The 12,019-nt window shown below is 45.3% G+C and overlaps 1 protein-coding gene across 1 annotated transcript in view; it reads left to right on the top strand.

The window, feature by feature from the left end:
* Positions 1–12,019, top strand: part of LOC102158888 (uncharacterized) — a 616,184-nt gene that overhangs the window by 117,353 nt on the left and 486,812 nt on the right. The window contains exon 7 of the mRNA XM_084965720.1: positions 1,858–1,910. The gene's annotated coding sequence lies outside the window, so the exon portion shown is untranslated. The remainder of the gene's footprint in view (positions 1–1,857; positions 1,911–12,019) is intronic.

Below are 12,019 nucleotides of genomic sequence, written 5' to 3'. Positions count from 1 at the left end.
TTTATAGATGGGGAAACATTGGTGAATGTTTCATTCAGTCTTTGCCTCCCAACCTGACATCATAATTGTGGGTTCTGATATTGACTGCTCAGGTATTGAAGACATGTTTCAGGTGTCAAAGTCTATTTCTCAGAGCTTATACCTTTCCCATGTTTACTGCCCAACATTTCTTTTTTTTTATAATTTCAAAATTATATTTAAAAATTTTTAATTATGTTTTTAATTATTATTATTTTTAATAGTTATTTCCCCAATACAATTTTTTTTATACTGTACAGCATGGTGACCCAGTTATACGTACATGTACACATTCTATTTTTGCACATTATCATGCTCCATCGTAAGTGGCTAGACATAGTTCCCAGTGCTACACAGCAGGATCTCATTGCTAATCCATTCCCAAGGCAATAGTTTGTATCCATTAACCCCAAGCTCCCCAACCACCCCCACTCCCTCCCCCTCCCCCTTGGCAACCACAAGTCTATTCTCCAAGTCCATGAGTTTCTTTTCTGTGGAAAGGTTCCTTTGTGCCATATATTAGATTCCAGATATAAGTGATATCATATGGTATTTGTCTTTCTCTTCCTGACTTACTTCACTCAGGATGAGAGTCTCTAGTTCCATCCATGTTGCTGCAAATGACATTATTTTGTTCTTTTTTATGGCTGAGTAGTATTCCATTGTGTATATATACCACATCTTCCTAATCCAATCATCTGTTGATGGACATTGGGGTTGTTTGCATGTCTTGGCTATTGTGAATAGTACTGCAATGAACATGCGGGTGCATGTGTCTTTCTTTAAGGAAAGTCTTGTCCGGATGTATGCCCAAGAGTGGGGTTGCTGCGTCATATGGTTTACTGCCCAACATTTCTTATACTCGCAAACAGGGGTCCCTAATGGACCCTCTTTATCTCCTGAACCTAATAAATGTCCCTTGTGCTAAAGATTGGCCAAGAATTCAGAAGTTGTGGTATATATACACAATGGAATACTACTCAGCCATAAAAAAGAATGACATAATGCCATTTGCAGCCACATGGATGGAACTAGAGAATCTCATACTGAGCGAAATGAGCCAGAAAGACAAAGACAAATACCATATGATATCACTTATAACTGGAATCTAATATCCAGCACAAATGAACATCTCCTCAGAAAAGAAAATCATAGACTTGGAGAAAAGACTTGTGGCTGCCTGATGGGAGGGGGAGGGAGTGGGCGGGATCGGGAGCTTGGGCTTATCAGACACAATTTACATAGATTTACAAGGAGATCCTGCTGAGTAGCATTGAGAACTTTGTCTAGATACTCATGTTGCAACAGAAGAAAGGGTGGGGAAAAAAATGTAATTGTAATGTGTACATGTAAGGATAACTTGATCTCCTTGCCGTACAGTGGGAAAATAAAAAAATAAATTAAAAAACAAACAAACAAACAAACAAAAAGTTTGGCCAAGAGCCTTTTGATTTTTGCAAGAGCACCCTGGTCTCCCGGTAGCACCCAAGTCTTCCTGTCTGGGGTGTGGTTTTGTGGGACAAAGAACATGTTGTCTCTTCTGTTCCTTTCCACCTTCCAGGCCACACTTTATACACAGCTATAGAATATTGGAACTGGGATGGGCAATGTATTATGCTCCAATCAAAATTTATTAGGGCTCTACCCTGAAATTTTTTACATGTTGTGACATTTGACTCTCACAGCTCTCCTGTGAGATTGCTGGGTATTTTTGACTTCATTTTAGTGATGGAGTTCAAAGAAAGTCATTTGTTTCAGGTGCCCCAGCTGTGGAGTGGAGCCGGGCTAAGGACTGTGGTGTCTGACTCTTAACTCCACGCTCTTCCCCTTGGTTTACAGATGAGAAAACTGAGGCCTGGAGATGGGAAGGGACCTCCGAGGCACATCAGCAGGTCAGTGGTAGGAACCACACTAGACCCTAAGCGTTCCTATTCCCTGTCCATTTACCTTTCGGCTCAGACTTGCTATTGTTCAGCTATTGTTTTAGGAAAGGAAAACGAATTTCATGTGAAAGGATTTAAAAACTTTCAGACTCTTCCTTAGTTGCACAACCAAAAATTCGATTTTATTTACAAGTGTTATTTTTTAAGGCTTTTAAGACTTCCAGTGATACATTTATTTCATTACTGAATTGGCACTGTGCAGTTACTCCAAATTCATCTGATTCATCAAACTTTCAACACTCTTTGACACAGGGACTGTATTGTACTGAGATTTCATTGTCCTGAAACAGCCAGAAATGTTGATATGTGATCAAAGAGAAGTATCTGTTCAGAAGCCAGGTTTTCTGATTCTAATTCCAGTGCCCTGGCTCATAGGCTGTATTAGACAATGTTATATATTTTTTTAACTGATTAACGTGATAGCTGTAATTAGCCAGCACATTTAACTTTGTCCTGCGTGTATTAACCCATCTAATCCTGAGAACAGTCCCACGAGGTAGATATTGTTATCATTCCTATTTTACAGAGATATTCACCAGGGATATATTGGTAATAGTAAACACTTACATTGTCCAATTTTTGTAAAGGTTTATTTTCTACTTTTAACCCTTGAATTGTCTACTCTCCATGGGGTCCCCTCATGTCCCAAGACATTTGTATACTACAGGTCAGCAATGCATGAGGCCTCTGTTAAGATGCTTTGAGAGCAATTAATTGAACGCCTTAAGAAGCAGGCAGTTCCCCATTTGCAGTAACAGGGATGGAAACATTGTAAATCAACTATACTTCAGTAAACAAAAGATGTTGGCAGTTCCAGGCTGGTTTAGGGACCAAACCCCAAAACCAAACCAAACCAAAATGCCAAAACCAAGCCAGCCTCTTTCCACCTCTCTGCTCCTCTTCCCTCAGAACACTGGCTTTTGTTTTCAGGCTCATTGCCTTATGACTTAAGTTGAGCTACCTCAGCTTCAGTTCTCACATGACTATTTTCAAAGGTAGGAAGCAAGGATGGCCCAGAGATGTGAGCGTATCATCTCTCTCTCAGTAAGTTTCTCCATGTAGATCACCAAATGGAACAAGTCACAAGCAGTGTATAGATGTCAGCATGAAAAGGTGAGAAGGAAACGCCTGTCCGTATTCGAGTAACAGTTTCCATCACATATGGTACATCGCTAGTGGATATTTATCTTTTAATCTAGGCTTCAGGGGCTAATCTGAGACATTCCATTTATTTAATTCTTGGAACAAGGTGGGGAAGTTGTTGAGTCCCAGGATGGAATTTTAGGAGCTAAATGTGGTTACTTTGAACTTTGAGATATCATAATTCTACAATCAGGCAATGCCTGGTATATCAGGGTGCCTTCCGCTGTGTGGAACAGCCACCTTTCCTGTGAAGGTTTGTAAGAGTTGAGTACCACTTCTGGTCTGTGTCCTGTAGTTTCTTTCAGCTGGAGAGGAAAGGTAGAAGAAAGGGGCCGCATTCATTAAAGTAAATAAAATGATATTCATTTCATGCAATGAGATCAGCAATGAGATGACCTGCTTTAGAGGCAGGATTTGTCTCAGGACCAAAGGAGGAAGAACAGGTGTGTAAAGAGGGTCATTTTTTTGTTTTTGTTGTTTTTAATAGCCTCCCCTTTGCTGACAGTAAGTTTATTATTTATTTATTTATTTATTTATTTTGGTCTTTTTGTCTTCTTAGGCCTGTACCCGCAGCATATGGAGGTTCCCAGGCTAGCGGTTGAATCGGAGCTGTAGCTGCCAGCCTACACCACAGCCACGGCAATGCAGGATCTGAGCCACGCCTGCAACCTACACTACAGCTCATGGCAATGCCAGATCCTTAACCCACTGAGAGAGGCCAGGGATTGAACCTGCATCCTCATGGATGCTAGTTGGATTCACTAACCGCTGAGCCACAAAGGGAACTCCCCCCCCCCCACTTTTTTTTAATTCAAGTTGTCCTGGAAGGGAAGAAGTTTTTCTAAATCTCTAAGTTCAGCTGCTGCGTTTGTGGGGGAGCCTTTTATTTTTCTTTTTATGGCTGCACCTGTGGCATATGGAAGTTCGTGGGCTAGGAGTTGAATTGGAGCTGCACCTACTGGCCTATGCCACAGCCACAGCAAAGCCACATCTGTGACCTATGCTACGGGCTGTGGCAATGCCAGGTCATTAACACAGTGAGTGAGGCCAGGGATCGAACCTACGTTCTCACGGACACTATGTTGGATTCTTAACCCCCTGAGCCACACCAGGAACATTATCCTTGAGGGAGGGCTGGCTGGGGGTCATCTCCGGGAACTTGGCCCTTCTTTCATGGGAAAACATCCCCCACGTTGTTGGCCTCTTCTGGGAGCCTTCATGGAGGCAGAGCGCTCTCCATGGATTCATCCTTAGAAACTACAAAGCAGATGTTTGTTTTAAGGAGGTAAATCTTTCTCCTGTCCTATTTTCAAAGATCATCAGAAAGGACTATAAGATCTTGCCTTCCTGATTTAGAGGCCAGTTTGCTGCTGGGCCCTAGGCTAGCATGCCCATTGCTACCCCTGTCTGCTTTTCTGGTGGGCAAAGTTGTTTCTTTTGGGGAGATCAGGTGGGGTGGGGAGCAGGGTCCCTTCTGCCCCTCTAGAGCTTAACACTCGCTCTTCATGGTGGAGACAGCAAAGTGTGTCATGCTTTCCAGGAACAGCCACCTTCTCATGCCTGGCATTGAACCAGGTATGGCAATGAGAGCAGAAGGACCCCTGACTGGGGTCTGGCTGGCACGCCTGCACAGAGCGCCTGCCCTGTGCTGAGTGCCATTCTAGTGGTCAGCCTGGTGAAGTGTCAGGCTTCCCACCTCCATGCCTAGGGCCCTTTGTTCATGTGCAAAGAAGTGAGGTGATTAACACAGAGCATTTCTGACAGCAAGACCTTGTGGTACTGTTCCATTTTGTTGGTGCAGAAACGGAAGAGCACATGTGCCCCTCATTCGTGTTACACTTCCTACAAATTGTATTTGCTTTTGTTTTGGACTGAATGCTTATTTCCCCCAAATTCATATATTGAAATCTAATCCCCAGTGTAACAGTATTTGGAGGTGTGGCTTTGGGGAAGCAATCAGGTTGTAATCTCAGGACCTTCATGAATGGGGATCAGTGCCTTCAAAAAGAGACCCCCAGAGAGATCCCTCACCCCTTCCACTGCGTAAGGACTCATCAAAAAGCCTAATATGAGCCAAGAAATGGGACCTTCCCAGACATCAGATCTGCCAGCACCTTGACCTTGGACATCCCAGCTTCTGGAATTGTGAGAAGTAAATTTCTGAGGTTCGTGAGTGACTCGCTCTATGGCATTTTGTTGCAGTAGAGGCTGAATGGACTAAGAGGGCTTCCCAGCATGTGAGCTGGTCTGGCCATGCTGACCAAGGGGCCCTTTGCGGTGTGGGCTCATTGAAATTGCTGTCTTGAGTTCTGCTCTGTCACCACCGGTGGGGTCCTGCGTGACCATTCTCGTTGCCTGCTCCCTACTTTACTGTGTGGGTTAGGGTGATGCTTTCTCCTGTGATGAAGACAACAACTCCCTCCAAATCCATTTCTTTCTAACTGTTTCTCACCTAATAGTTGAAGGGGGGTGTGCCTAGTTGGTAGGTGGCTTTCCATCAAGTGGTACCTCAGGGCCAAGTCCCATTCCCTCTTGTGGATCTGTCAGCCTCTGAGGCCATGGAGTCCTCTGTATTCAGCCAGAAGATGGACAAAGTAGAGGGTGGAGCGGACACACCTGCCTCTTACCTGCTTCTGCTTGGTGATGGCGTGATCAGGTGTACTCCTCTTGCATAGTGCACACTAGTCCCGCCCCCCACTCACCTCTCACCTGGATGTAGGGGGACCCGACATCATAGTCTCTGGTTGGGCACCTGCTTCCCATGACAATGTGATACTGTGGAAGGACAGGCATGGATTTGGGGTGGAGAGTAACCCCCACCCCAGGTCTCTTTCCAGCCCTAATAGCAAGCATGTAAAAGACTCCACGTCAAGTACCCTTTAGGGTTCAGGGCTTGTTATGCACATCACATTATTAAATGTGATAAAGGAGGCACAAAACATGTGAGCACACACTTCCCCATTGTACACAATAGATTGAAACAAATGGAGATGCTGTTTTTCTGTTTTTAAATTTTTTATGTTATAGTTGATTTACATTGTTCTGTCAATTTCTGCTGTAGAGCAAAGAGACCCAGTCATAGATCTATAGACACTCTCTTGAGATGCTGTTTTATAGATTAAAAAAACAGTCAAATGTTGGCACTTTCATATAATTCAACAGAAAATACTGAGGAAGTGCTTCCAAAAGAGTTTTTCTCAGAACTCCAGCTCTTTTTTTTTTTTTTTTTTTCTGTCTTTTTGCCATTTCTTGGGCCGCTCCCTCGGCATATGGAGGTTCCCAGGCTGGGGGTCTAATCGGAGCTGTAGACACTGGCCTACGCCAGAGCCACAGAAACGTGGGATCCGAGCCACGTCTGCAACCTACACCACAGCTCACAGCAACATCAGATCTTTAACCCACTGAGCAAGGCCAGGGATCGAACCTGCAACCTCATGGTTCCTAGTCGGATTCGTTAACCACTGAGCCACGACGGGAACTCCTCAGAACTCCAGCTCTTAACTTTGGGAAAATACTGCATACTCGGCTGGGGAGTCAAATACACTTTAGTCAATTAAAAGCTTTGAAAAATCCTATATTTAAGAAAATCCTGCATTGTTTGGCCTCTTTAATCAGTGATTTCTTAAGTCACTCTTGTTTAATCAGTGACTTCCAGGCTAATTTGTGCACAGAATTCATTTTTCCCAAATGCCTCTTCGGCTCTCGGAGAATTAGCTTTTTACATTCTGCACTTTGGGAAACTGCATAGAATGCATGAGGGAATCCATTAGTGAATCCTTTTATATAGCATAAAAAGGTTTTTTTTTTTTTTTCCTACAAATATCCGTATTGAACCGAGAGGTGGAAATGAAAAACGTTTGTTGAGTGAGTGAATGACTGTGAGCACTTCACATTTCCCTGAGCCTTAGGTTTTCACCTGCAAAATTCAGATGACTAGTTAAATGAGAAGACCCATGTAGAGAACATAGGAAGCGGTGTCAGGTGTTCACTTCTTCCCATTAGCATCCCTGAGATTGACGAAGGCAGCCCCTTGCCATGCAGAGGACACCTCGTTTCAGCAGCCACACGTGGGACTGCTTTGGTCCCGACGTGCAAACATGTTTAAGCCCAGCTTCTTGAGAGCTTGCATGGATATTAGAGTCTGGCTGAGTTATTTTTGTGTGTTCAAGAGAGAAGAAAATAAAGAGCAACATCCTTGTGTTGACACGAAGTGATTCTGGGTTGGAGATTGTGGGGGGGATGGGGGGTGTTGAGGAAGCGACCAAGTTGAAAAGTCCACATGGAACCACTTTTCCATGGTCTAATCTGGGAACCGTAACGCTCTGAGCTTGGAAGAGAGTTATGGCTCAGCGCAGGACTGATGCACTCGGGCCAATGTGGCCTCTGGCAGGGCCTTGGACACATCTGTCCTCCCTCTATCCTGACCTCCCTTTGGCAGCCTCATCTCAAGGCCTGGCAGAACCCCCAGAACGGATCTTTCTCCTGGCCCCCAGCAAGGCTCTTCGCTGACTTCCAAACATGTGTGACTAGTTTGGCCATCTGAGCCCGAGGCCCCTCAGCAAGGGGGTGGGGGCCTTGCTGGGGTGGGTCTTCCTCCACCTTGCACACTTGTCATGGCTTCCAGCTGAGTCACGTACCTGGTCCTCCTGCAGGACCCCTTCCCCAGGGCTCTTCCAACACTGCGAGGAGGTGGGTGAGGGTCCATCCTTATTTGAGACCGAATGCTGTGCCTGTTTTCCAGGTTGGGAGGGGCTGGTGCTCTGCCTAGGGCCTCCCGCCCACAACCACTTGTGAGTTATGTAACCTTGGACAGCTATTCTGTTTGCCTTGAACCTCAGCTTCTTCGTCTGTATAATGGGGATAGTTATTGTTGTTTCATACCAGTCAGCTACCACACACTTATTGAGGGCATTATTCTGCATGCCATGTGCTGGAGACATGAAGATGAACTACAACTAGTTCCTGCCTCAAAGTAGGTGATACTTCTGGATGAGAAAGAACATGAAAGTAAGTGCCAAGCCCCAGGCCGGGCATCCAGAACATGGAAATAACTGAGACTTGAATTCAGACATGCATGGCTTGAATTCCAGTTCTGATAGAAGTTGCTGTGTGGCCTTGGACAAGACATGGTTTCTGGTCCGCAGCTCCCTCATCTGTATGATGGGGAGGTTTGACTAGATTATCTTTTTTTTTTTTTCCCCTCTGACATTCTATGATTGTATAAAATTATCAAGCTGGAAATCAAAAAGAGAAAATCATTGATATTTGGTCACTTGATGTCGTGTGTCAGCACCCAGTAGGTGCTGTGGCACCCATAATTCTCTCTTGGAAATTCTACACTGAAGACATTTTGGGGAGTCCTTTGCACTCTTGAGAAGAAAGCCTTTAGTGGCTTTGCACTTAGTGGCTGATTCAAACAAATCATTCAGTGTCTCTGAACCTCCATTGCCTGTCATAAAATTGTGGACTTTTCTTTGTTGTAAGAATTAGAGACGGCCTGGGTGAAGTGCTGGGCACGGTAGACCCTCACCGTGTGGTCCTCCGGTCCAGCAGACTGGGTCCCTGACTCAGTGGTCTCTGCAGGGCCTCTCCAGATCCTCTGTGTTTGTTGAATAAATGAGTAGGTTTCACGGTTATGCTTTGAGCACGGTTATGCCCATATGAGCATGTTTTCCTCTTTTGTAGGTGGCGTATAACAGGGAAATGGAAAGAACTTTAGACTCAGATGCAGGCCTGAGATATGGGTTATGTAGGGTGGATCCCACACATGAATTCTAAGTCCTTGGGCAAGTTGTGGTCCATCTTAGAACCTCAGCACCCCAGTTACCTCTGATGCAAATTGTCCTGCCTGTCTTGTTGGGTTCCAAGGTGCTCCAGAGAATCTGCGGCTGTGGAACGACTCTTGTAAACTCTGAAATGCTATCCCATGTAGGGTTGCTGTTGCCAGCAGTTGTTTGCAGAGGGCCATGAAGCTGCTGACATCTACCATTTGGCATTGGCTTGGAGGAAGGTCAGATGGTCCAGGGCTCAGGCGTGCAAACTGCTGGGATTTCACAGGCTGGAAACATCATCAGGAGATGCAAGTTGACCTCTCTTTGTCCCCAGGGGCACAATGTGCTTGGCTCACTGTCTTTATGGATGTTGGTGAAGCATTTATGCAGCACAAACAAGGCTTCCAGAGCATCCTAAAGCAATGCTAACTTTTGTACAGGGCTTCACAGTTTGCATATCATCTTTATAGCTATGTCATTTGGATTTCACAAAGGAAGGATTGATTAATACACCCATTTTACAGATGGGGAAACAGGCCCAGAGGCCCATTTGTTGAGCTTTTATCATGTGCCAGACATTGTACTAGGTGTTCTGTTTGTTTCCTTTTTTTTTTTTTTTTTTGTCTTTTTATGGCCGCACCTGTGGCATATGGACGTTCCCAAGCTAGGGGTCGAATTGGAGCTCCAGCTGCCAGCCTACACCATAGCCACAGCAATGCTAGATCCGAGCCTCTTCTGTCACCTACACCACAGCTCATGGCAGTACTGAATTCTTAACCCACTGAGTGAGGCCAGGGATCAATCCTGCATCCTCATGGTTGCTATTCGGATTTCATACTGCTGAGCCACGACAGGAACTCCTTCCTCTTTAATCTTTATGAAGGATTTGAAGATGTAGAAACTGAGGCTTAGGAATGTCAGGTAATTTGTTCAAGGTCACACTGTGTATAAGATAGGGTAAGAGTTAAGATGCTCTAACAGAGACCTCAAAATACCATCGCTAAAACCAGATCCAAGTGGGCTGCTCTCTCATGTAACAGTTTAGAGGCACGTGCGTGGAGCGGCCACACATAACTCTGCCCTGTGAGCTACCTGTGTTCCTTCTCGTTTTGTCATTAGATACTCTGTTCGCCTTGAACCTCGGTTTCTTCATCTGTATAATTGGACCACACATAACTCTGCCCTGTGAGCTACCTGTGTTCCTTTTCGTTTTGTCATTAGAGTGTTGTCTTGTCCACTTGGTTGAAGCTGCTTGGCCACCACCACGTATGTGTTCCAGTCCATGGGAAAGTGAGAAAGTGAAGGGTGGGAAGTTTCCATTTACAATGTCTTGGCGAGAATATAGCCACACCAGGCTACAAAGGAGCCTGGGAAATGTAGCCACAAGCCAGGTGGCCATTTGCCCATCCCAAACTCAGAGAGGGGAGGTGTTCTGCCAATGCCTATCTGGCCATCTCTGCTAATACACAGTGAGTGGTGGAGCTGGGTTTTGAACATAGGTCTTTCTGCTCTTTCCATCCCTCCACACGTGTTGGGGAAGAGGGCAGATTGCTTCCCTGACTTCCGCTTCTCTCTAGTATCCCAACATCCTGGTCCATATTGTCACCTGTTACTATTAGTATAAATAAAGTATAACCAGGCATTTACTGTGTGCCAAACACAAAGTGCCTTTCATGCACTGCTTCAGTTAGTCTTCAATGAGAGTGAAAGTCTTTGTGTAGGGATCTCTAAAGGTCCAGCTGATCTGAAATGCTTGGTGACCCTGGGTGTGGGGATGTGTAGTCTGGCTTCTCAGCTCCTCCCTGCAGTTGTCATTGTTTAAGAGCTTGGGGTCTGTATAGGTCTTTCAAAGTTAGGGCACTTTCAGATGATGGACTGTTATCCAGCCAGCACAAAGACAAGGAAGATATTTATATACTGATAGGGAAGGATTGCCTGGCAATATTGGTAAGTGGAAAAAGAAAGGGGCAGAACACTGCATGCTACAGATGAGTAAGCATAGCCCAAAGACTTTTTTTTTTTTTTTTTATCTTTCTGTCTTTTCTAGGGCTGCACCCGTGGCATGTGGAGGTTCCCAGGCTAGGGGTCTAACTGGAGCTGTACCGCCAGCCTATGCCAGAGCCACAGCAATGCGGGATCCGAGCCGCATCTGTGACCTACACCACAGCTCACGGCAACACCGGATCCTTAACCCACTGAGCGAGGCCAGGGATTGAACCCATAACCTCATGGTTTGGTAAACAGGTGATTACAGGCATAACCTCCCAGAGAATGAGAGGCTGGGAGACCAGGAGCCAGAGGGACACTTATTCATTTTGTACACATCTTTGTATTTTGAATTTGGTACCATGTGAATGTACGTCCCATTTTTTTCTAAAGTAAGAACAAAAAGAGAAGGCTGACCTTGGGGTATGGAGCTAGCTAGAGGACCCTGGTTGATGACCCTCAACCCCTTTAGAATGCCCCTTTCCTGATCTGTGAAATGGGGAATAAAGATCATGGTGCACGGTATACAGCAGGGTCCTACTGTATAGCGCAGGGAACTATATTTGATATCCCGTGATAAACCACATGGAAAAGACTATAAAAAAGAGTGTATGCTTATGCATGATTAAATCACTTTTCTGTACAGCAGAAATGAGCATGACATTGAAAACCAGCTATGCTTTAATGAAAACAATAGTGCAGACCCACCTCACATGAGCATTGCCTTGGTAATTGGCCTCCAAGTGCTTACAGAGCTCAGGAGAAATCGTTTGCCCCCGATGAACGTTAGCTGGCATTGTTATCCTCCTTCTTGGTGGGGATATTCCGTTCATCTCAAGGAGCCGTGGTGGAGGTTGTGGCATTATTGTCTTAGGCTCTAGGAAGAACCTTCTGCCAAGAGAGAGCGGTCCTTCATTCCACCTGTCCTTGGGAAGTGGCTGTCGGGAATTAGCAAGAGGAAGTTGGCGAGGTGCTCAAATGCTGATTTTTGTGGTTCCTGAAAACGGATTGTCCATCCCTGGATAGCCCAAGCCCTGCTGGCATCTGGATGCCTTGTTGTTTATTTCTGACCTTGGAAACACCAGGACCTAGATGGTGGGGTTACAACAACTCTAAGGTCATTGGTCCAAGCCCCTCATTTGCTGGGTGGGGTAAGAG

Source organism: Sus scrofa, chromosome 6 (genome assembly GCF_054392235.1).
Source record: "Sus scrofa isolate SSC_HxYL_T2T_F1_AM1 chromosome 6, Sscrofa_HxYL_maternal_Yorkshire_Landrace_v2.0, whole genome shotgun sequence".
Taxonomy (NCBI): Eukaryota; Metazoa; Chordata; class Mammalia; order Artiodactyla; family Suidae; genus Sus; species Sus scrofa.
This window is presented reverse-complemented; position numbering and strand designations above follow the sequence as displayed.